The sequence below is a fragment of the Salmo trutta genome, unplaced genomic scaffold, assembly GCF_901001165.1.
Source record: "Salmo trutta unplaced genomic scaffold, fSalTru1.1, whole genome shotgun sequence".
In the NCBI taxonomy this organism is placed as follows: Eukaryota; Metazoa; Chordata; class Actinopteri; order Salmoniformes; family Salmonidae; genus Salmo; species Salmo trutta.
Window position 1 is genome coordinate 512,308 of NW_021822480.1, and position 25,827 is coordinate 538,134.

The following is a 25,827-nucleotide window of genomic DNA, read 5'->3' on the forward strand; positions in this document are numbered from 1 at the left end:
TAAGGTGAGATCTGTCAGGGTGTAAGGTGAGATCTGTCAGGGTGTAAGGTGAGATCTGTCATGGTGTAAGGTGAGATCTGTCAGGGTGTAAGGTGATATCTGTCAGGGTGTAAGGTGATATCTGTCAGGGTGTAAGGTGATATATGTCAGGGTGTAAGGTGATATCTGTCAGGGTTGTAAGGTGAGATCTGTCAGGGTGTTAAGGTGATATCTGTCAGGGTGTAAGATGATATCTGTCAGGGTGTAAGGTGATATCTGTCAGGGTGTAAGGTGAGATCTGTCAGGGTGTAAGGTGAGATCTGTCAGGGTGTAAGGTGAGATCTGTCATGGTGTAAGGTGAGATCTGTCAGGGTGTAAGGTGATATCTGTCAGGGTGTAAGATGATATCTGTCAGGGTGTAAGGTGATATCTGTCAGGGTGTAAGGTGAGATCTGTCAGGGTGTAAGGTGAGATCTGTCAGGGTGTAAGGTGAGATCTGTCAGGGTGTAAGGTGATATCTGTCAGGGTGTAAGGTGATATCTGTCAGGGTGTAAGGTGATATATGTCAGGGTGTAAGGTGATATCTGTCAGGGTGTAAGGTGATATCTGTCAGGGTGTAAGGTGATATCTGTCAGGGTATAAGGTGAGATCTGTCAGGGTGTAAGGTGAGATCTGTCAGGGTGTAAGGTGATATCTGTCAGGGTGTAAGGTGATATCTGTCAGGGTGTAAGGTGATATCTGTCAGGGTGTAAGGTGATATCTGTCAGGGTGTAAGGTGAGATCTGTCAGGGTGTAAGGTGAGATCTGTCAGGGTGTAAGGTGATATCTGTCAGGGTGTAAGGTGATATCTGTCAGGGTGTAAGGTGATATCTGTCAGGGTGTAAGGTGATATCTGTCAGGGTGTAAGGTGATATCTGTCAGGGTGTAAGGTGATATCTGTCAGGGTGTAAGGTGATATCTGTCAGGGTGTAAGGTGATATCTGTCAGGGTGTAAGGTGAGATCTGTCAGGGTGTAAGGTGAGATCTGTCAGGGTGTAAGGTGATATCTGTCAGGGTGTAAGGTGATATCTGTCAGGGTGTGATATCTGTCAGGGTGTAAGGTGATATCTGTCAGGGTTGTAAGGTGATATCTGTCAGGGTGTAAGGTGATATCTGTCAGGGTGTAAGGTGATATCTGTCAGGGTGTAAGGTGATATCTGTCAGGGTGTAAGGTGATATCTGTCAGGGTGTAAGGTGAGATCTGTCAGGGTGTAAGGTGATATCTGTCAGGGTGTAAGGTGATATCTGTCAGGGTGTAAGGTGATATCTGTCAGGGTGTAAGGTGAGATCTGTCAGGGTGTAAGGTGAGATCTGTCAGGGTGTAAGGTGATATCTGTCAGGGTGTAAGGTGAGATCTGTCAGGGTGTAAGGTGATATCTGTCAGGGTGTAAGGTGAGATCTGTCAGGGTGTAAGGTGAGATCTGTCAGGGTGTAAGGTGAGATCTGTCAGGGTGTAAGGTGATATCTGTCAGGGTGTAAGGTGAGGTCTGTCAGGGTGTAAGGTGATATCTGTCAGGGTGTAAGGTGAGATCTGTCAGGGTGTAAGGTGATATCTGTCAGGGTGTAAGGTGAGATCTGTCAGCGTGCAACCCTCTGCTTTGAACTTGATTTATCACACAGGTTTACAAACAGCAAGGCTGTTCCTTCCAGCAGGACGGAGCCAGCACCCTGGTGACACGGTGATTGGCGAGGGAGATAAGTCAAGCTTTATGTCGTCCTGCAACGTTAAAGCAGGGAGATACCAGGGTCCTCGTAACGGGTCAGCGTCCCAAATGGCACCCTATTCCCTATATAGTACACTATTTTGACCGGAACGCTATGGGCCACTACATAGGGAAAAGGTATGTAGTGCACAATAAAGGGAATAGGGTGCAATTTGAGAGGCAGATGGGTTTCCTGCAGGGATCAGGGTACAGACACATGACATTGTGGTATTATGTCTAAGAGGTTTTGGGTTGTTTAACGAGACTGAACACTTTCAACTCTCAACTTCTGTGACCCCCGGATTAGTTTCACAAACATTTCAATCTAATATAGATGATACAGTTATCCGGTCATCGTACATAGATGTTCAGTAGTTAAAACAGCCTTCAATGTCTTTAATATTGTAAAACCAAATATTGTTACAAAACTTTTTGAAGATAACTTCTCATCAAGCACCAAACATTAATATTCGCAATAAAATGTGCCAACATAGATTTTCTCTAAATAAATACAAGAAAAGCAAAAATGGGTATTTACAAACTACACCATAATCCAAAAAATACTTGTAAAACATAACATCTATAAATATACTCCTAAAAAGAAAGTGTGTGCAATTTCACTTTTGTAACTAGTGATCATCCACCCATTATTTTGTGGATATCAATTCCTAAATATTGCATCATTGCAAACTTGTCCATGTTAGCTTCAGTATGACTGTTGTTTGTGTCATAAAGTTCTCCATGTTATTCTATCCTGTAGTAGCATTTTGCATGTATGAGTATCACATCAGTATTCCACACGGTCTCATCTGGAGAAGTTCATTGATGTGGGCCTATTTGTTGTGAGGAACTGTGGTCCTCTCCAGCCCTGTTTAGTCCAGAAGCAGATACACCAGGACATCCATTGGTAGATTCAGTCGGACCACAATGGAAACTTGCAGTCAGGATCATAGCTCTTACACCATCCAATCAACTTTTGTTTGTTTCTTGTTGTTGTTGTTATTGTCAGGGTCACCTGACCAGGTGGCTGATGATGAGGACTATATCCTGTGCAGTGTCATCTTGGCAGAGGGACACGGTTCTGGGGCCATGTGTGATGAGTCAGCCTGTTGACGACCTGCTTCACAAACGCCCCTGCTGGGAAATGAGGACAGAGATGCTGGTGACTCATAGATACTAGAACACTAAAGCCTGGCTTGTCGCCCTAACGACCACTCAAAACAAAGAACAAAAGCTAAAACGTCCCCCCAAAAATAATGGTAAGAACTACACTGGAAGACACTTCCAATCACCAATTTTTTTGCAAATCTAAATATATATACATACATACATACATACATACATACATACATACATACATACATACATACATACATACATACATACATACATACATACATACATACATACAGTTGAAGTCATTAAAACCTGTTTTTCAACCACTCCACACATTTCTTGTAAACAAACTATCATTTTGGCAAGTCGTTTAGGACATCTACTTTGTGCATGACACAAGTAATTTTACCAACAATTGTTTACAGACAGATTATTTCACTTATAATTCACTGTATCACAATTCCAGTGGGTCAGAGGTTTACATACACTAAGTTGACTGTGCCTTTAAACAGCTTGGAAAATTCCAGAAAATGATGTCATGGCTTTAGAAGCTTCTGATAGGGTAATTGACATAATTTGAGTAAATTGGAGGTGTACCTGTGGTTGTATTTCAAGGCCTACCTTCAAACTCAGTGCCTCTTTGCTTGACATCATGGGAAAATCAAAAGAAATCAGCCAAGACCTCAGAATTATTTTTTTGCAAATGGGTCTTCCAAATGAACAATGACCCCAAGCAGACTTCCAAAGTTGTGGACTTCGACTTCAACTGTACACACACCACACACACACACACACACACACACACACACACACACACACACACACACACACACACACACACACACACACACACACACACACACACACACACACACACACACATACATACATACAGTTGAAGTCGGAAGTTTACATACACTTTAGCCAAATACATTTAAACTCCATTTTTCACAATTCCTGACATTTAATCCAAGTAAAAATTCCCTGTCTTAGGTCAGTTAGGATCACCACTTTATTTTAAGAATGTGAAATGTCAGAATAATTGTAGAGATAATGATTTATTTCAGCTTTTATTTCTTTCATCACATTCCCAGTGGGTCAGAAGTTTACATACACTCAATTGGTATTTGGTAGCATTCCCTTTAAATTGTTTAACTTGGGTCAAACGTTTCGGGTAGCCTTCCAGAAGCGTCCCACAATAAGTTGGGTGAATTTTGGCCCATTCCTCCTAACAGAGCTGGTGTAACTGAGTCAGGTTTGTAGGCCTCCTTGCTCACACACGCTTTTTCAGTTCTGCCCACAAATTTCTATGGGATTGAGGTCAGGGCTTTGTGATGGCCACTCCAATACCTTGACGTTGTTGTCCTTAAGCCATTTTTCCACAACTTTGGAAGTATGCTTGGGGTTATTGTCCATTTGGAAGACCCATTTGCGACCAAGCTTTAACTTCCTGATCAATGTCTTGAGATGTTGCTTCAATATATCCACATAATTTCCCTTCCTCATGATGCCATCTATTTTGTGAAGTGCACCAGTCCCTCCTGCAGCAAAGCACCCCCACAACATGATGCTGCCACCCCCGTGCTTCACGGTTGGGATGGTGTTCTTCGGCTTGCAAGCCTCCCCCTTTTTCCTCCAAACATAACGATGGTCATTATGGCCAAACAGTTCTATTTTTGTTTCATCAAACGAGAGGACATTTCTCCAAAAAGTATGATCTTTGTCCCCATGTGCAGTTGCAAACCGTAGTCAGGCTTTTTTATGACGGTTTTGGAGCAGTGGCTTCTTCCTTGCTGAGCGGCCTTTCAGGTTATGTCAATATAGGACTCCTTTTACTGTGTATATAGATACTTTGTACCTGTTTCCTCCAGCATCTTCACAAGGTCCTTTGCTGTTGTTCTGGGATTGATTTGCACTTTTCGCACCAAAGTACGTTCATCTCTAGGAGACAGAACACTTCTCATTCCTAAGCGGTATGACGGCTGCGTGGTCCCATGGTGTTTCTACTTGCGTACTATTGTTTGTACAGATGAACGTGGTACCTTCAGGCGTTTTTTTAATGCACTGCTTCTAAGTGCTAGAGGCGTCACAACAGACCCTGGTTCAATTCCGGGCTGTATCACAACTGCCCGTTATTTGAAGTCCCATAGAGCGGCGCACAATTGGCCCAGCATCGTCCGGGTTAGGGTTTGGCTGGGGTAGGCCATCATTGTAAATGAGAATTTTATCTTAACTGACTTGCCTGGTTAAATAAATAAAATAAAAAACATACCATTGACTATTTTCCATCATCACTCAAACAACATCCTTGCATTTATAACTCTCAAACAAGCCTCTGCATAAGACCAAGATGCTGCAGCTCAGCTCTTGCCTGCCTCAATTTTCTCCGCTTCCTCTAATACTCCCCCATTTGTTGAGATTGGTTCCAAATTAGCTCGCAATTAAAGTTCCCTGACATGTTAGGAGGACGGAAGAAGGAGATCATTGTAATGCTGTTACAACACATCAGTTATCAGGGTGACATGAGTATCACTGTGTGCTGTGTTGTGGGGGATGCTGGGCCGGCAGGTTAATGAAGGCAGGGGGATTAGCACCCGGGGAGAGAAAGAGAGAGCGGAACCTAAGGGATAGGGGGGCCATGGCCGCTGTCATTACACTAGCTAATTACCCCCAGGCCAGGACAGGGCCGGGCTAAAGCAGGACAGGAAGAGAGGGGGCCAGAACAGGGCTATAGCAGGACAGGAAGAGAGGTGGCCAGGAAACTAATATTACTATACGGTAGAAACTACCTCGCCAACAAACTGATATTACTCTACGGTAGAAGCTACCTCACTAACAAACTAATACTACTGTAAGGTTGAAACTACCTCACTAACAAACGAATACTACTGTACGGTAGAAACTACCTGACTGATAAACTAATACTACTGTACGATAAAAACTACCTCACTGACAAACTAATATTACTGTATGGTAGAAACTACCTCACTAACAAACTAATACTACTGTACGATAGAAACTACCTACCTCACTAACAAACTAATATTACTGTATGGTTGAACCTACCTCACTAACAAACTAATATTACTGTACTGTAGAAACTACCTCACTAACTGTCAGAGTCTAGGTGATGTGGGTAAAGCGGAGTCAGGCGCAGGACACAGAGATGAGTAATAATAGTAACTTTACTCAAAAATAATCCTCCAACAAGGAGAACGATAATCCAGAATCACATAAACGAGACAACTGACAACAATAAACACGCACAAAACCATGATGGCTCCAGAGGGTTAAATAGGGAAATAATTCACACGAAATGGGAACCAGGTGTGTACAATACAGACAAAACAATTGGAAAAAGAAATGTAGATCGGTGGAGGCTAGAAAGCCGGTGACGTCGACCGCTGAACACCGCCCGAACAAGGAGAGGCACCAACTTCGGCGGAAGTCGTGACAGTACCCCCCTTGACGCGCGGCTCCAGCAGCGAGCTGACACCGGCCTCGGGGACGACCCGGAGGACGAAGCGCAGGACGATCCGGGCGGAGACGGTGAAATTCCTGCAGTAAGGAAGGATCCAGGATGTCCTCCACCGGCACCCAGCATCTCTCCTCCGGACCGTACCCCTCCCACTCCACGAGGTACTGAAGGCCCCTCGCCCGACGCCTTGAGTCCATAATGGCTCGCACAGTATACGCTGGGGCCCCCTCGATGTCCAGAGGGGGTGGAGGAACCTCCCGCACCTCAGACTGCTGGAGCGGGCCAGCCACCACTGGCCTGAGGAGAAACACATGGAACGAGGGGTTAATACGGTAATCAGGGGGAGCTGTAACCTATAACAAACCTTGTTCAGTCTCCTCAGGACTTTAAATGGCCCCACAAACCGCGGACCCAGCTTCCGGCAGGGCAGGCGAAGGGGTAGGTTTCGGGTCGAGAGCCAGACCTGATTCCCCGGTGCATACACCGGGGCCTATCTGCGGTGGTGGTTGGCGCTCGCCTTCTGCCGCTTGATGGCCCGTTGCAGGCGCGCATGGGCAGCGTCCCATGTTTCTTCCGAGCGCGGAAACCATTCGTCCCCCGCAGGTGCTTCAATCTGGCTCTGATGGAACAGTGCCAGGACCGGCTGATAACCCAGAACACATTGAAAAGGAGATAGGTTAGTGGAGGAGAGGCAGAGGGAGTTTTGGGTCATCTCTGCCCAGGGGATGAAAGCCGCCCACTCCCCCGGCCGGTCCTGGCAATAGGACTGCAGAAACCTACCCACATCCTGGTTAACTCTCTCCACCTGCCCGTTACTCTCGGGGTGAAAACCTGAGGTGAGGCTGACCGAGACCCCCAGGTGTTCCATAAACACCCTCCAGACCCTAGACGTGAACTGGGGACCCCGATCAGAAACTATATCCTCAGGCACCCCGTAGTGCCGGAAGACGTGGGTGAACAGGGCCTCCGCAGTCTGTAGAGCCGTAGGGAGACCGGGCAAAGGAAGGAGATGGCAGGACTTAGAAAACCGATCCACAACAACCAGGATTGTGGTGTTTCACTGTGACGGAGGAAGATCCGTCATGAAATCCACCGATAGGTGTGACCACGGCCGTTGTGGAACGGGTAGGGGTTGTAATTTCCCTCTGGGCAGGTGTCTAGGTGCCTTGCACTGGGCGCACACCGAGCAGGAGGAAACATAAACCCTCACGTCCTTAGCTAAAGTGGGCCACCAGTACTTCTCACTAAGACAGCGCACTTACTGACCGATGCCAGGATGACCAGACGAGGGTGATGTGTGAACCCAACAGATCAAACGATCGCGGACATCAGACGGAACGTACAGATGCCCAACTGGACACTGGTTGGGAGTGGGCTCTGTACGTAACGCCCACTCGATGTCCGCGACCACCTCCCATACCACCGGTGCCACCAGGCATGAAGCCGGAAGTATGGGAGTGGGATCCGTGGACCGCTCCTTTGTGTCATACATCCAGGACAGTGCATCTGCCTTAGCGTTCTGGGAACCTGGTCTGTAGGAAAGGGTGAAAACAAAAGGGGTGAAAAACATGGCCCACCTTGCCTGACGAGGGTTCAGTCTCCTCGCCGCCCAGATGTACTCCAGATTGCGGTGGTCAGTCCAAATGAGGAAAGGGTGTTTAGCCCCCTCAAGCCAATGCCTCCACGCCTTCAGAGCCCTGACAACAGCCAACAGCTCCCGATCACCCACACCTGTGCTTCTTCAAAAAAAAGCACAGGGGCGGAGCTTTGGTGGCGTACCCGGGCACTGAGACAGCACAGCTCCTATCCCAGCCTCGGACACGTCCACCTCACCTATAAATGCCAAAGAGGGATCAGGATGAGCCAGCACGGGAGCCGAGGTAAACAGAGCCTTCAGGTGACCAAAGGCCCTGTCCGCTCCAGCTGACCACTGCAGTCGCACCAGTCCCCCCTTTAGAAAAGAGGTAATGGGAGCCGCTACCTGACCAAAGCCCCGGATAAACCTCCGGTAGTAGTTGGCAAACTCTAAAAACTGCTGCACCTCCTTTACCGTGGTGGGAGTTGGCCAATTACGCACGGCTGAAATGTGGTCCTTCTCCATCTCCACCCCTGTCGCGGACAGGCGGTACCCTAGTAAGGAGACGGACTGTTGGAAGAACAGACATTTCTCAGCCTTGATGTACAGGTCATGCTCCACCAGTCGACCAAGCACCTTGCGCACCATGGACACATGCTCGGCACGTGTAGCGGAGTATATTAGAATGTCGGCAATATACACCACTACACCCTGCCCGTGCAGGTCCCTGAAAATCTAATCTTCAAAGGATTGAAAGACTGATGGAGCATTCATCAACCCGTACGGCATGACAAGGGACTCATAGTACCCAGAGGTGGTACTAAATGCCGTCTTCCACTCATCCCCCTCCCGGATATGCACCAGGTTGTAAGCGCTCCTGAGATTCAATTTTGTGAAGAAGCGCGCACCGTGCAATGACTCTGTCACACTGGTTATGAGAGGCAGCGGGTAACTGTACTTCACTGTGATCTGATTTATACCTCGATAGTCAATACACGGGCGTAAACCTCCATCCTTCTTCTTCACAAAAAAGAAACTCGAGGAGGCAGGTGAAGTGGAAGGCCGAATGTATCCCTGTCCCAGAGATTCGGAGACATATGTTTCCATAGCCGCCGCCTCCTCCTGTGACAAAGGATACACATGACTCCTGGGAAGTGCTGCGTCTACCCTGAGATTTATCGCACAATCCCCCCGTCGATGGGGTGGTAATTGAGTCACCTTCTTTTTACAGAAGGCGAGAGCCAAATCGGCATATTCAGGGGGGATGTGCATGGTGGAGACCTGGTTTGAATTCTCCACCGTAGTTGCACCCATGGAAACACCTACACACTTCCCCGAGCACTGACGTGACCATCCCTTGAGAGCCCCCTGTTTCCACGAAATAGTGGGGTCATGATCAGCCAACCACAGGAAACGCAGGTGAATCGATCAGAAAGAGACTAATTCTCTCCTTATGATCCCCCTGTGTTATCATACATAGTGGAGCTGTGACCTCCCTGATCAGTCCTGACCCTAAAGGATGACTATCTAAGGCATGTACAGGGAAGGGCACATCAATAGGGATCCCTAATCTAATTGCAAATGAATGATCAATAAAGTTCCCAGCTGCACCTGAATCTACTAGCGCCTTATGCTGGGAATGCGGGGAAAACTCAGGAAATTCTACACATACACACATGTGCGAAACAGGAAGCTCTGGGTGAGTCGGGTGCCTACTTACCTGGGATGATCCACCAGTGCCCTGCCTGCTGCCTCGACTCTCTGGAGAACCTCCCCAGCACCGACCAGCAGTGTGCCCTCTGCGGCCACAGGTGGTGCAGGGAGTGCCCCCTCCCCCCTCCGGTCCCCCTCATAGCAGCACCTCCTAGCTCCATCGGCATCGGATCTGAGGTGCTGGGAGATGGAACTGACGAACCCCGATCCGGACGTCCGCAGGAGGCCAACAGGTTATCCAGTCTGATGGATAGGTCTACCAGCTGGTCAAAGGTAAGGTTGGCGTCCCTGCAGGCTAGCACACTACGAACGTCCTCACGTAGACCACACATGTAGTGGTCGATCAGGGCCCGCTCATTCCATCCCGCGCCGGCGGCCAGAGTTCGGAAGTCCATAGCGAAGTCTTGTGCGCTCCTCATCCCCTGTCTGAGATGATACAAGCGTTCCCCCGCTTGTAAAATCCTCATAATTGTCCAACGTCGGTCCTTCCCTTCCCCAGGCTGCGTTGGCCCATTTCAGTGCTCTACCAGTCAGACAGGAGATGAGGGCGTTTACACTCTCGCGTCCCGAAGGAGCTGGGTGAACGGTTGCCAGGTAGAGCCTAAGCTGGAGTAGCCGTTCCATCGTATACCCTCTGGAGCGCGAGCCGGATCCCACTGGATCCAGATGAAGGAGGGGTGGACAGCGGTGTGGGTTGTTGTGGGAGCTGGGGTGATGATGATGGGATTGCTGGAAAAACCCCTCTCTCCCATCGCTCCATGGTTTGCAGCACGCGATCCATGGCTGTGCCGAGACTTTGCAACATAGTCGCGTGCTGCTGGACGCGCTCCTCCATAGGTAGAGGAGGGCTGTGTGCACCTGCTGACTCCATTGAAGGTGCGTGTTTCTGACAGAGTCTAGGTGATGTGGGTAAGGCGGAGTCAGGCGCAGGACACAGAGATGAGTAATAATAGTAACTTTACTCAAAAATAATCCTCCAACAAGGAGAACGATAATCCAGAATCACATAAATGAAACAACTGACAACAATACACACGCACAAAACCATGATGGCTCCAGAGGGCTAAATATGGAAATAATTAAAACGAAATGGGAACCAGGTGTGTACAATACAGACAAAACAAATGGAAAAAGAAATGTAGATTGGTGGAGGCTAGAAAGCCGGTGACGTCGACCGCCGAACGCCGCCCGAACAAGGAGAGGCACCAACTTCGGCGGAAGTCGTGACACTAACAAACTAATATTACTGTGTGGTAGAAACTACCTCACTAACAAACTAATATTACTGTATGGAAGAAACTACCTCACTAACAAACTAATATTACTGTGTGGTAGAAACTACCTCACTAACAAACTAATATTACTGTATGGAAGAAACTACCTCACTAACAAACTAATATTACTGTATGGAAGAAACTACCTCACTAACAAACTAATATTACTGTATGGAAGAAACTACCTCACTAACAAACTAATATTACTGTATGGAAGAAACTACCTCACTAACAAACGAATATTACTGTATGGAAGAAACTACCTCACTAACAAACTAATATTACTGTATGGAAGAAACTACCTCACTAACAAACTAATATTACTGTATGGAAGAAACTACCTCACTAACAAACTAATATTACTGTATGGAAGAAACTACCTCACTAACAAACTAATATTACTGTATGGAAGAAACTACCTCACTAACAAACTAATATTACTGTATGGAAGAAACTACCTCACTAACAAACTAATATTACTGTATGGAAGAAACTACCTCACTAACAAACTAATATTACTGTATGGAAGAAACTACCTCACTAACAAACTAATATTACTGTATGGAAGAAACTACCTCACTAACAAACTAATATTACTGTACGGTTGAAACTACCTCATTAACAAACTAATATTCCTGTACGGTAGGCACCCCATTTGACATTCTAATGGCCGACCCTGAGGCACTTGTTCAGTAAGATACATCACAGGCCCATGTTAAAGGTAAAAATCTGTTGTTCTGCCACTGAGCAAGGCAGTTAACCCACTGTTCCCCGGGCGCCGAAGACGTGGATGTCGATTAAGGCAGCCCCCCGCACCTCTCTGATTCAGAAGGGTTAGGTTAAATGCGGAAGACACATTTCAGTTGAAGGCATTCAGTTGTACAACTGAGTAGGTATCCCCCTTTCCATTTCCCTAAAGTGACTTCCTTTAAATTCTTAAAATATAGTGCACATGTGACATGATCTGATTTGACGACAAATGCATTGGAAACATGATTCAAACCATAGCCAAATGTGTTGTAGGACTAGGGGCCTTGTGCGGAGCCTGGCTGGATGTGAAGGTGGTATGATAACACAGCCAAAAGACTGAAACAGTTTTGAGAGCCAAACAGTTTACATTTACCAAGGAGGTGTTTCTCTCTGCTTCCTCAGAAAATAAGATTTCTGCTACGCTCTCAAAACTGTAACTCTGGTTAAATATATAGCAGCCTATATTAATCATGATTGGACATAAACAGGAACATTTTAAATCATTGTGTTTGAGGCTGAAACCGCTTTTCCCTTCATATGTGTGTTTATGCCTCCTATGAGGGGCCCTGTAGTTACGGACAACCGGAGAACACAAATAATCATCCCCCTTAAATGAAAAATCAGCATTTATCATCCATGAACGTCTGCAGTGCCATTGTGTACTCTCGTGCTGCCTCCTGATTGCTTGTTTATTATTCCAGGATGGCCTCTGAGCCAATGGGGGACGAGCCAGCTACCTCAAGGTGCCAAGTCATTCCCAGCCATTTCCTGTCTGTGACATCATTGTGTATTCCCCAGAAAGCACCCTGATCCGTGTCTTGTCTGCAGCCTGGGTGGCACACGGCACACACAGCTAGCGTAAACACAAGGTGCAGTGGTGAACCAGTCATTTAGCCTGTTCTCTGGACAGCTATGAAGGGAGAACTCAGGGCTCTGGACGCAATCTGATGCCACGTTTCAATTACTCAGTCACTTTGGATTACCAATGTACCATTCATTGTGATGAAACACTGACCTGTTATGATTTTATTCAGACGTTTTATTCTTAGTGAATTGTTGAGCTGGAATCTGTCATTTGCCAACTCAAACATACTGTGTGCCTTCAGATTCAAATGAGGGGCCAAATGAATTGGCCTTTCCTCTGACCAGCAAATTAAGTATGCAAATCTTGCTTTAGTCGATTCTCTCTCAACATAGCTCATTAAACTAACCAATGCAAAGTGTAGCAAGAAAGTATTTAATTTACCATAACTTTATACATTGACTGCCAAACTAGATTGTATTGGTTATTTGAGACCTACCTGAAAGTCATATAAAAGGCAGGAGAGAAATGTTCCAGAAATAGATGATCAAATTAGGCTTTTTGAGGAAAAGTCAACAGAGATGACTGGAACATTTCTCTAAACATTTCTGTATTCTTTGATTGAATTGTAAGGACATATGACTTATAAAAAGACAAGTCTAACTGTTTCATTTCCTCTCTTCACACTGATGAAGGCTACAAAGCCAAAATGTCCATGCACATTATTTGTAATGCATTGATAAATATTTTTTTAAATGAAGTAAGCTTCATGCGACATGGATTTGAGTGCAAACCCATCACACCTTTTGTTTGTCTGAATTCACAATTAGGCACCAGCCAAGCTTCTGGGAGAGCGCCATGATCCCCTTTTGATTAACTCTCTCACCAACCCACCTGAGAGAAAAGCAGCTCTCTCTCCCTCTCCAGCTATACATCCATTCACAAATCCAAGGGCAATGCTAATGAAAACAAGCTTTCCTCCAAGGCTGAGATGATATGGGAGCTCGGTCAATAAATTACACCCAATTCCCTACACAGTGCACTACTTTTGACACGAGCACTATGAGCCCTGGTCAAAAGTAGTGCACTACAGTATATGGTAATATGGGGCCATTTGGAACTGACTCAATATGGTTTCAGTTACACTGAAACAATGATCTGACATCTGTAAATCAAACATGAAAAGGCCTTGGAGGAAAAGACAGAATAGATTTTTCATTGGTCATCCAGTCAGGCATTACTTTGTCCATCTCTTCAGGAATGGAAAGGTTCAGTCATCCCCATCTGTAGTATTGTACATCACTGCTTTCCTGAATACGCCTTCTTATCAAAATGACTACTACTTTCAAACATTCTCCAGGTGAATGAAACAATAAAGATATAAGCTTTAGTCTCAGTGCTAAAATCGTACATTTAGTGTACTGTGGATGTGCACCTCTACTCATTTCCAGCTTCCAATGGGCTCATTCAATCCTTGTCCTACCCTCCTCCCCAAGTTGTTGTTGTAACTCATGTCGCTCATCGCTCATGACACTCTTCATTGACTACAGCTCAGCGTTCAACACCATAGTACCCTCAAAGCTCATCACTAAGCTAAGGATCCTGGGACTAAACACCTCCCTCCGCAACTGGATTCTGGACTTCCTGACGGGCCACCCCAGGTGGTGAGGGTAGGTAGCAACACATCTGCCACGCTGATCCTCAACACTGGAGCTCCACAGGGGTGCGTGCTCAGTCCCCTCCCGTACTCCCTGTACACCCACAACTGAATGGCCAGGCATGACTCCAACACCATCATTAAGTTTGCAGACGACACAACAGTGGTAGGCCTGATCACTGACAATGACGTGACAGCCTATAGGGAGGAAGTCAGAGACCTGGCCGGGTGGTGCCAGTATAACAACCTATCCCTCAACGTAACCAAGACTAAGGAGATTATTGTGGACTACAGGAAAAGGAGGACCGAGCACGCCCCCATTCTCATCAACGGGGCTGCAGTGGAGCAGGTTGAGAGCTTCAAGTTCCTTGGTGTCCACATCAACAACAAACTAGAATGGTCCAAACACACCAAGACAATCGTGAAGAGGGCACGACAAAGCCTATTCACCCTCAGGAAACTAAAAATATTTGGCATGGGTCCTGAGATCCTCAAAAGGTTCTACAGCTGCAACATCGAGAGCATCCTGACTGGTTGCATCACTGCCTGGTACGGCAATTGCTCGGCCTCTGACCGCAAGTCACTACAGAGGGTAGTGCGTACGGCCCAGTACATCACTGGGGCTAAGCTGCCTGCCATCCAGGACCTCTACACCAGGCGGTGTCAGAGGAAGGCCCTAAAAATTGTCAAAGACCCCAGCCACCCCAGTCATGGACTGTTCTCTCTACTACCGCATGGCAAGTGGTACCGGAGTGCCAAGTCTAGGACAAAAAGACTTCTCAACAGTTTTTACCCCCAAGCCATAAGACTCCTGAACAGGTAATCAAATGGCTACCCGGACTATTTGCATTGTGTGCCCCCCCAACCCCTCTTTTTACGCTGCTGCTACTCTCTGTTTATCATATATGCATAGTCACTTTAACTATACATTCATGTACATACTACCTCAATTGGGCCGACCAACCAGTGCTCCCGCACATTGGCTAACCAGGCTAGCTGCATTGTGTCCCACCCACCACCCGCCAACCTCTCTTTTACGCTACTGCTACTCTCTGTTCATCATATATGCATAGTCACTTTAACCATATCTACATGTACATACTACCTCAACCAGCCTGACTAACCGGTGTCTGTATGTAGCCTCGCTACTTTTATAGCCTCGCTACTGTTATAGCCTCGCTACTGTATATAGCCTGCCTTTTTACTGTTGTTTTATTTCTTTACCTACCTATTGTTCACCTAATACCTTTTTTTGCATTATTGGTTAGAGCCTGTAAGTACGCATTTCACTGTAAGGTCTACACCTGTTGTGTTCAGCGCACGTGGCAAATAAACTTTGATTTGATAACTACATGTTTTCAAACACCTTACCTGGTAAATGCATGTAAGTAAGTGAATAAATACAGAAACAACTCATGCCATGTCAGAGCTTATTCCACTTAGTAAACCTCATAGACATCTTGCCTTGCCACACAGCTCTCAGGGTTTTTCACTGTAAAGCACAAGGCAGCTAGAGGTTGCATCTCAAATGGAACACTATTCCCTATATCGTGCACAACTTTTAACCAGGTCCAAAATAATACACTATAACGGCAATAGGGAGACATTTGGCATGCATCAACACTGTTCCGACAACAGCAAAGCTAAACAGATTCAACAAGCCCTTCCCTTACATTCTAGAACAGTACAGAGCTACAGGGGAGATGGTGTGAGTCTCAAATGGCCCTCTATTCCCTATATAGTGCAATACTTTTGACCAGGACCCATAGGTAAAAGGGGTGCACTATATAGGCAATAGGGTGCCATTTGGGATGCAGCCAGGGGCCTTACTCTTCATTTCTGCTGGATGAGTCTCACTTTGTCTGTAATAATAATTATGGCCAGCCTTTTAGCTTTGTGTCTCTGTCTTACCTTCCATAATATACAGCTAAGAGTTCAGGCACCAATGGGACTGGTCCTTTCTTTTTCAGACACCCTGAGGTGATCTCTCTGACACTGAGGATGTGTCAATGTAAGCTGGTGTATAGCAACTATATGTGGACAACACCAAATTAATTGTTGCAATTTTAGATATTTATCTTGTAGATCAGCACATCTGGACTGAATATGAGGGGTTTCATTCATTAATTATTCATAGATTTTCAAGTATTAAAACAATCAGCAGACTTACAACCTCAGGGTGTGTGTGTGTGTGTGTGTGTGTGTTGGTCTCCTGTCTACCAAAGCCTTGTCTGGATTGAAATACTGTATCTTTGATCGTATCTCCAGCCCTGGTCTGGCCTGCACCGCTCCTTTGTTGAATCCTCACATAGTTGGAGTGCTTTGCAGTCTGCACCTGTTTCCTATTGGGATGCCACTAGGTCTTAGCTCTGCAGTCTGCACCTGTTTCTTATCGGGATGCCACTAGGTCTTAGCTCTGCAGTCTGCACATGTTTCTTATCGGGATGCCACTAGGTCTTAGCTCTGCAGTCTGTACCTGTTTCTTATCGGGATGCCACTAGGTCTTAGCTCTGCAGTCTGCACATGTTTCCTATTGGGATGCCACTAGGTCTTAGCTCTGCAGTCTGCACATGTTTCTTATCGGGATGCCACTAGGTCTTAGCTCTGCAGTCTGCACATGTTTCCTATTGGGATGCCACTAGGTCTTAGCTCTGCAGTCTGCACCTGTTTCTTATCGGGATGCCACTAGGTCTTAGCTCTGCAGTCTGCACCTGTTTCTTATCGGGATGCCACTAGGTCTTAGCTCTGCAGTCTGCACCTGTTTCTTATCGGGATGCCACTAGGTCTTAGCTCTGCAGTCTTCACATGTTTCCTATTGGGATGCCAGTAGGTCTTAGCTCTGCAGTCTGCACCTGTTTCTTATCGGGATGCCACTAGGTCTTAGCTCTGCAGTCTGCACCTGTTTCTTATCGGGATGCCACTAGGTCTTAGCTCTGCAGTCTGCACATGTTTCCTATTGGGATGCCACTAGGTCTTAGCTCTGCAGTCTGCACATGTTTCTTATCGGGATGCCACTAGGTCTTAGCTCTGCAGTCTGCACCTGTTTCTTATTGGGATGCCACTAGGTCTTAGCTCTGCAGTCTGCACCTGTTTCTTATCGGGATGCCACTAGGTCTTAGCTCTGCAGTCTGCACCTGTTTCTTATTGGGATGCCACTAGGTCTTAGCTCTGCAGTCTGCACATGTTTCCTATTGGGATGCCACTAGGTCTTAGCTCTGCAGTCTGCACATGATTCCTATTGGGATGCCACTAGGTCTTAGCTCTGCAGTCTGCACATGTTTCTTATTGGGATGCCACTAGGTCTTAGCTCTGCAGTCTGCACATGTTTCCTATTGGGATGCCACTAGGTCTTAGCTCTGCAGTCTGCACATGATTCCTATTGGGATGACACTAGGTCTTAGCTCTGCAGTCTGCACATGTTTCTAATCGGGATGCCACTAGGTCTTAGCTCTGCAGTCTGCACATGTTTCTTATCGGGATGCCACTAGGTCTTAGCTCTGCAGTCTGCACATGTTTCTAATCGGGATGCCACTAGGTCTTAGCTCTGCAGTCTGCACATGTTTCTTATCGGGATGCCACTAGGTCTTAGCTCTGCAGTCTGCACATGTTTCTTATCGGGATGCCACTAGGTCTTAGCTCTGCAGTCTGCACCTGTTTCTTATCGGGATGCCACTAGGTCTTAGCTCTGCAGTCTGCACATGTTTCCTGTTGGGATGCCACTAGGTCTTAGCTCTGCAGTCTGCACATGTTTCTTATCGGGATGCCACTAGGTCTTAGCTCTGCAGTCTGCACATGTTTCTTATCGGGATGCCACTAGGTCTCAGCTCTGCAGTCTGCACATGTTTCTAATTGGGATGCCACTAGGTCTTAGCTCTGCAGTCTGCACCTGTTTCTTATCGGGATGCCACTAGGTCTTAGCTCTGCAGTCTGCACCTGTTTCTTATCGGGATGCCACTAGGTCTTAGCTCTGCAGTCTGCACATGTTTCTTATCGGGATGCCACTAGGTCTTAGCTCTGCAGTCTGCACATGTTTCCTATTGGGATGCCACTAGGTCTTAGCTCTGCAGTCTGCACCTGTTTCTAATTGGGATGCCACTAGGTCTTAGCTCTGCAGTCTGCACATGTTTCTTATCGGGATGCCACTAGGTCTTAGCTCTGCAGTCTGCACATGTTTCCTATTGGGATGCCACTAGGTCTCAGCTCTGCAGTCTGCACATGTTTCTAATTGGGATGCCACTAGGTCTTAGCTCTGCAGTCTGCACATGTTTCCTATTGGGATGCCACTAGGTCTCAGCTCTGCAGTCTGCACATGTTTCTAATTGGGATGCCACTAGGTCTCAGCTCTGCAGTCTGCACATGTTTCCTATTGGGATGCCACTAGGTCTCAGCTCTGCAGTCTGCACATGTTTCTAATTGGGATGCCACTAGGTCTTAGCTCTGCAGTCTGCACCTGTGGCCCACAGTTAAATCCACCAAACAAAATATCGTCAAGTCCATTGCCCTGCAATATATCCATAGTGTATTCGTCATCGCAATGTATTCTGTCAGATATTTCCATGCAATCTAAATTGTTAAATTCGTCAATCAATCATATTTTTCAATCATATTATCACTTTACATATTATTGCTGAATAATCAGCGAGGGTGTAGTGGAAATTGAAGTTTCCCACTGGTCACAAACTGGTTGAATCAATGTTGTTTCAACGTAATTTGTCAAGGTATTGTGATGTGGAATCTACGTGGAAAATACGTTGAATTTGAAAAAAGTAATGAACTGTTGTTTTAAGGGTGAAATTTCAACTACAGGACTATGTCATCATGGTAAACAAACTTCAACATAGACAAACCTTGGATAAAATATGTAATGAACATGTACCTTTAAAACAACGTCAGATGTTCAACTTAACTCCTCTGGCCAGCACCTCCTAGTGGAGAATGGATGTATCTATCTACAGCTACCCTTTGGTCTCCCATCCAGGGTTTTAACCAACATCTAAGTTAAAGAATAGGCCTAAATCAAATCAAACTTTTTAAAGTGCATTTAAAGTTTGATTTTCTTTGATTTAGTCCTATTCTTTAAATTAGATTTTTGGATGAAATGGAGACGTGAATACAACATATCAATTATTAATTGTAGACAACTGTAATTACAGCCAGACTAAGTCAATGGCCCAGATGAAACTATCCAAGCAGAATGTACATATCTCATATGTTGATATTTGGTTGTGTTGACAACCAAAGACTAATCAATATCACTTTTGAAATACAACAAATTGCATATTCATTTGTCCACACGTTAACAAATTACACTGTATGTTGGATTCACCTCTCTAACTCAACCAAAAATCCAAGTTAAAGAATGTGAAGAAGCCAGTGGTTCAGATGGAACTGTCCAAGCACTAGATACATCGCCTTTAAATGTTGCTATCTGGTTGCGTTGTCAACCAAAGACAATTCAATATTACATTTGTAATATTAAGTTAAGGCTATTTTACAAACTAATGTAACATTCAACCTTAAAATGAGTAACACATCCTTGGCCACATTGAGGTTACTGTAACTATACATGTCTACTTGCGTAATCATATAAAGCGTGCATGTTCAAGATAGCATGCATAGATCATCGCAGGTCTGTGGAGAGCTTCACAATTACTGTAATAATCTGCGCAGAATCTCTAACGGCATTGATCACTTGCGCCATGTACTTTTAATGTAATCTCAACTGCAATCTCGGTCATTCGGTTGTGCTAATATATGAATTAAACACAGTGATAACACATTAATGCTGAATAAATAAACAAAATATTTGACATTGAATTCCCATTTTAATTTTGCTGTGCTTTAAAACATTTTTAAGTGCATAGACATTTGGTTGACAATTCAACCAAAACATCTGACACTGTTTTCGATTGGAACTTCGTTGTCCGTCCTTACGTCCTGACTGACTTTATTGTCCCCATGGGGAAATGGTGTTGCACTGTCATGTACACGTTTAAAGTGGCATTTAAATACAAAACAAAATTGACAATACAACTTTCATAACAGTTACATACCAATATTATTTTTTTAAAGACTAGCCTGCTGGCCTTACTGAGTCAATAGGAACATTAGCCCGAGCTATTTAGGAGGGATATCACACCTGGCACAAATGATTGTCTAGTTGTGTTTTCCTGCTGAGAGGTGCCCTGTACCTGCACCCAGAGGGGAGTAGTTAAAGTCCGGGTACAGGGGGTGGCTTGGGCCTAAAATGATTTTGTACGTTTAGATGGTTGAAAGCATAGTGACAACACATTGGAAATTCAACTAACTTTTGGGTGTATTTTTGAGTGGGTGAATAAAGGTTGTAATCTCATCAACGTCTCAACCAAATATTACCCCACTGGGCACGCCACGTCGTTTCATCGTGGACAGTGGGGTAATATTTGGTTGAGACGTTGATGAGATTACAACCTTTATTCACCCACTCAAAAATACACCCAAAAGTTAGTTGAATTTCCAATGTGTTGTCACTATGCTTTCAACCATCTGTCAATATTATGATCAAGTTGCATCTACCGACTCACTTCATGTTACAGCAATGCTTATTGCATTAACTATTCATTAAATTATAGAAAACATATAATACAACATTCACAACAGAACGGTATAACAATCATAAAGAAAAAGGAAAAATACAAGTAGGCCTTCACCACGGAAGGTTTTGATGCGGCCCAGAACGACTTGTCTAGGCCTTCACCACGGAAGGTTTTGATGCGGCCCAGAACGACCTGTCTAGGCCTTCACCTGCGAAGGTTTTGATGCGGCCCAGAACGACTTGTCTAGGCCTTCACCACGGAAGGTTTTGATGCGGCCCAGAACGACTTGTCTAGGCCTTCACCACGGAAGGTTTTGATGCGGCCCAGAACGACTTGTCTAGGCCTTCACCACGGAAGGTTTTGATGCGGCCCAGAACGACTTGTCTAGGCCTTCACCACGGAAGGTTTTGATGCGGCCCAGAACGACTTGTCTAGGCCTTCACCACGGAAGGTTTTGATGCGGCCCGGAACGACTTGGCCATTGAGAATGTTTATATGTTTCACAACAATTATAATGGTAGTGTACATATTTAGCCATTGAAAATAGCGTTATTGGAATAGTAGTTTATGCTATTTATGAAAGGATTGTGTGCTATTAGGAAAGCGTCCTGTGGTAGAATAGGTCTGTACTCCACCTGTTCTCATGCATGTCACAGCCATTCTTTAAACTGTCCACTTGTCCTAGTCCAACCCTAGTCCCCTGCTATATCACAACTCAGGCACCCCTCGCCCCATTTGGGTGTCAAGTATATAATAATATTAATAATGATAATAATAATAACAATCCTAATATTCATTATAATAAATAGTGTATAATTATAAATAACAATTTGATCAAATGTATTTTAGGCCAAAATATTATTTTATGTAATTTACCATGGGCCAATTGTTAAGAAACGAATGAACTGAATATAGAATAGTACAGACAGTATCAGACTGCCATATATCCTCGAAGGAAGGAATGCATTCTGGAGATAAAGAACAGCTGTTACCAATGTATGCAGTTACTTATTCAACACTCATTTTCTGATGCAGATATTTGCACCCAGTGATATAAACCGAGACTACAGGGATGAGGGATTATTTCAGATTTTTCTTTTAAAAACACGTTATTTCATTCTTACATTGCATTTAAATGATACATTCCGTAGGCCTATAATTTGCTTATTAGGAACATCACAATTACTTCAACCCTTATAGAAAACATTCAGTTATTGGTCAACACAGACAATAGGCTATATTATATTGATTTATGATAGATTGATTTTATTTTCTTGTCCTTTTCAAAACCACATATTTGTCATCGAACATTTTACATCCCCATTTTCTAACAAAAAGGTTGCGTTTTGCATCCCGATTTTCTAAGAAAAGAAACTGTGCAAAGTATTGGCTAAGGTTTATCAGTCAACGAAGAGCAGGAAACTCACTGCAGGTCGGATTGAAGGCCCATATCAGACTAACCTTTTGTACCAAGGTACAATTCCACACAGGCCTGGCCTATATTATATTCAATATCTCAATAGATACGCGCGTTTCAATAACTATCAGACGTTATTTGGCGTCTTTACAACAACCACTAGGCTACGGTATTGCATCCTGCCATTATCAAAACAACTTACATAATACTGGTTAATAACAATGACGTCGATTGCTGTAGGCCTTCTTCCAGCTCATATAAAAAATGCTATATTCTCTTACCCCCATCTCCAGCAAATTCCTGCGCGGTTGGAACCGTCCATTTTAGTTTGCTAGATTTCCTATGGGACTAGGCCGAGGTTCCATCTCAGGTGAGGCCCGTGGTAGTCTATTATCACCCACACGATGTGCTTAGTCGTTTTTTGTTGGGAATAGAACGCTATTGCTTCTCTCCGATCTTATTTCGAAGCCTTTCTGTCGAGGAATGCTCTCGAACTAAGGCGAGTCCCTGTTCCACAAGAACATCTGTTCATTTCACGTGACTTTTGTAAAATACTAACATCTGTTCAAAATAGGTTTCATTCGGTGCCTCTCTCTGCATCGTGTCAGTTGCCAACTCCTCTCCGCAAACACAGGAACGTATACTTGCTCTTAGTTGTATTACATTTCTGAGTTGGAGAGAGTTTGTTGACTTCAAATTAAGCTATTTTGCTTGTCAACGGGAACAGCTTGGATGTTCATATAAGCAAGTTGTGTTCTTAGGTAGGCTAAGGACTAGGTTTATCTTTTGCATTCAGGTTTTTAGTTTGCACATAACTCTATTTTGCGTTTTGGAACTTTTCTTGTGATTCTGCAGTGACTGTGTCCATAAAATCAAGCTGTGTATAGGACACTTTCACATATGCTGGCTGTATACTCCACCACCTCCCACTAGCCTACAGGGCCTACCAAAGTCGCCTTGAATTTCATAGACATCTGGGAATTCCATACATGCCTCACAAGCCAATTGCACACCTTCAAACGGACACGTGCTTTGAATGAAACGACTTCAGGAGGGTTGAAGAGTCCAAAATGCTTTTCCAGATTCAACAAACGGATGGACAGATTAAGCGTCCAGGGGCAGTAACTGCAGGCTATGCAATACTTTGATTGAACATGTATTCTGAGGGAACACGCCTGCGATCGACGATTGACAATCAGTTATTCTGCGTTATTTGCTTTAAAGGGACATGTTTTCACAGCATCTACAACTGATGCACATGGCCTTTAATACATTCTAATGCTAATAATCAATCAACACCCGTTCACGTCAAATAAATCGGTGAAGAATATAGGGACAAAGTTATGGGGATCAATTCATTGGACGTGCTTTGATTTACAGGCGGTTTGCAGGAGCTTTAGCCTAAACGCTTGCTATTATAGCCCGCCATATGGGAAATAACGTGCGCTCATCAGTTCGACTTATTAAATAGTTTATGTTTATATGAAAGCCACAGACAGAAAATAAAACACACCAACAATATTTGTTAACTTAAGCTTAATATTTTACTCTGTCTCGCATCAGTAGCCTATTACATTTAGCAAAGTAACATGACTGTTTGTGAATAGATTAGAAGTAGCCTAAGAAAATACAGACAGTCAATTACAATAGGCCTGCTACATCGTCTAGGCTACATACTAGGCTATATTCAATATCATGATTTAAGCTGTTATGAATCGCATATCAATATATATCACAATTGAATAGGTCTATATTAATTTAGTATGTTTCAGCTTTTGCAAAACTATTCTCCATTTCTCATTAAAGTTCACGCAACTGATCAATCATGTCGAATTGCAACCTCATTTATCAGGAAGACTGAATAATAACCTCATTTATCAGGAAGACTGAATAACCTCATTTATCAGGAAGTCTGAATAACCTCATTTATCAGGAAGACTGAATAACCTCATTTATCAGGAAGACTGAATAACCTCATTTATCAGGAAGACTGAATAACCTCATTTATCAGGAAGACTGAATAACCTCATTTATCAGGAAGACTGAATAACCTCATTTATCAGGAAGACTGAATAACCTCATTTATCAGGAAGACTGAATAACCTCATTTATCAGGAAGACTGAATAACCTCATTTATCAGGAAGACTGAATAACCTCATTTATCAGGAAGACTGAATAACCTCATTTATCAGGAAGACTGAATAACCTCATTTATCAGGAAGACTGAATAATCTCATTTATCAGGAAGACTGAATAACCTCATTTATCAGGAAGACTGAATAATCTCATTTATCAGGAAGACTGAATAACCTCATTTATCAGGAAATGGAGTAACTTCATTTATCAGGAACATGGAATAGCCTCACTTATCAGGAACACAGAATAATCTAATTTATCAGGAACATGGAATAATCTCATTAACAGGAACGTGGAATAACCTAATTTATCAGGAACATGGTATAACCTAATTTAACAGGAAAACAGAATAACCGCATAGGAAAACAGAATATTTTCCTTTATCAGGAACATAGAATAACCTCATTTATCAGGAACACTGAATAACCTCATTTATCAGGAACGTGGAATAACCTCCTTTATCAGGAACGTAGAATAACCTAATTTGTCAGGAAATGGAAGAATCTCATTTATCAGGAACATGAAATAACCTCATTTATCAGGAAAATAAAATAACCTAATTTATCAGGAAAATGGAATAACCTCATTTATCAGGAACATGGAATGACCTCATTTATCAGGAACATGGAATAACCTAATTTATCAGGAACATCGAATAACCTCATTTATCAGGAACATGGAATGACCTCATTAATCAGGAACATGGAATAACCTAATTTATCAGGAACATGGAATAACCTCATTCATCAAGAACATGGAATAACCTCATTTATCAGGAACATGGAATAACCTCATTTATCAGGAACATGGAATAACCTCATTTATCAGGAACATGGAATAAACTCATTTATCAGGAACATGGAATAACCTCATTTATCAGGAACATAGAATAACCTCCTTCATCAGGAACATGGAATAATCTCCTTCATCAGGAACATGGAATAACCTCATTCATCAGGCACATGTAATATTAGCAAATGTCAACACTATAGGCTTTAGTGATGCACAAAGTGTTGCTACACAATTATAAACGGCAAAGTTTGCCTACTACTATACAATAATAATTAAAGTAGTAGTCTGGTTTATTTTACAAATAGGATAATAATAATATTGTTCATAATAATAATAACAATATGAATAATACATCATTCCAACAATGTCCGTTCATTACTACAAAACAAACATAATAAATATTATGATTATTTAGTCTTTCATAACCCTCAGTCCCATTGGGTCGAGAGAAATACGATATTCGGAGGCATTTCAGGAGTATGTTGGTTTAAGATGAAGCGTGATTATGTTGATTATAAGACCACGCCAAAAACAACCGTGAAACGTTTCCCAGGTGGACAGTTTTAACACATTTCATACACCCCTCTTACTGAATGATCTCTGCGAAAGTTGTTGTCGTAAATGTGAATGTTAAGCATGGCCCACTTGTGGATTGGAGCAGGACACATTATAAACATTCCCTTCAATGTGAAGACTTACTGACAATTTATTAACTCTTTGTGTCAGAATAAAAGTCGAAGTAGCCTAACTGGTAGCCCATCAGATAACTCTGCTGCATAACATTGCATGTTTGCATCAAAAGAGGGACTTACTAAAGTA

The 25,827-nt window shown here is 43.9% G+C and overlaps 1 long non-coding RNA gene across 1 annotated transcript; it reads right to left on the bottom strand.

Annotated features, from left to right (window-relative positions):
- Positions 1 to 2,096: 2,096 nt before the first annotated feature.
- LOC115182393 (uncharacterized) lies at positions 2,097 to 22,806 on the bottom strand. The gene is made up of 2 exons (XR_003873731.1): positions 22,361 to 22,806; positions 2,097 to 2,858 (listed from the first exon to the last, which is right to left on the bottom strand). It is a non-coding gene; the product is annotated as an uncharacterized LOC115182393 (long non-coding RNA).
- Positions 22,807 to 25,827: the final 3,021 nt, after the last annotated feature.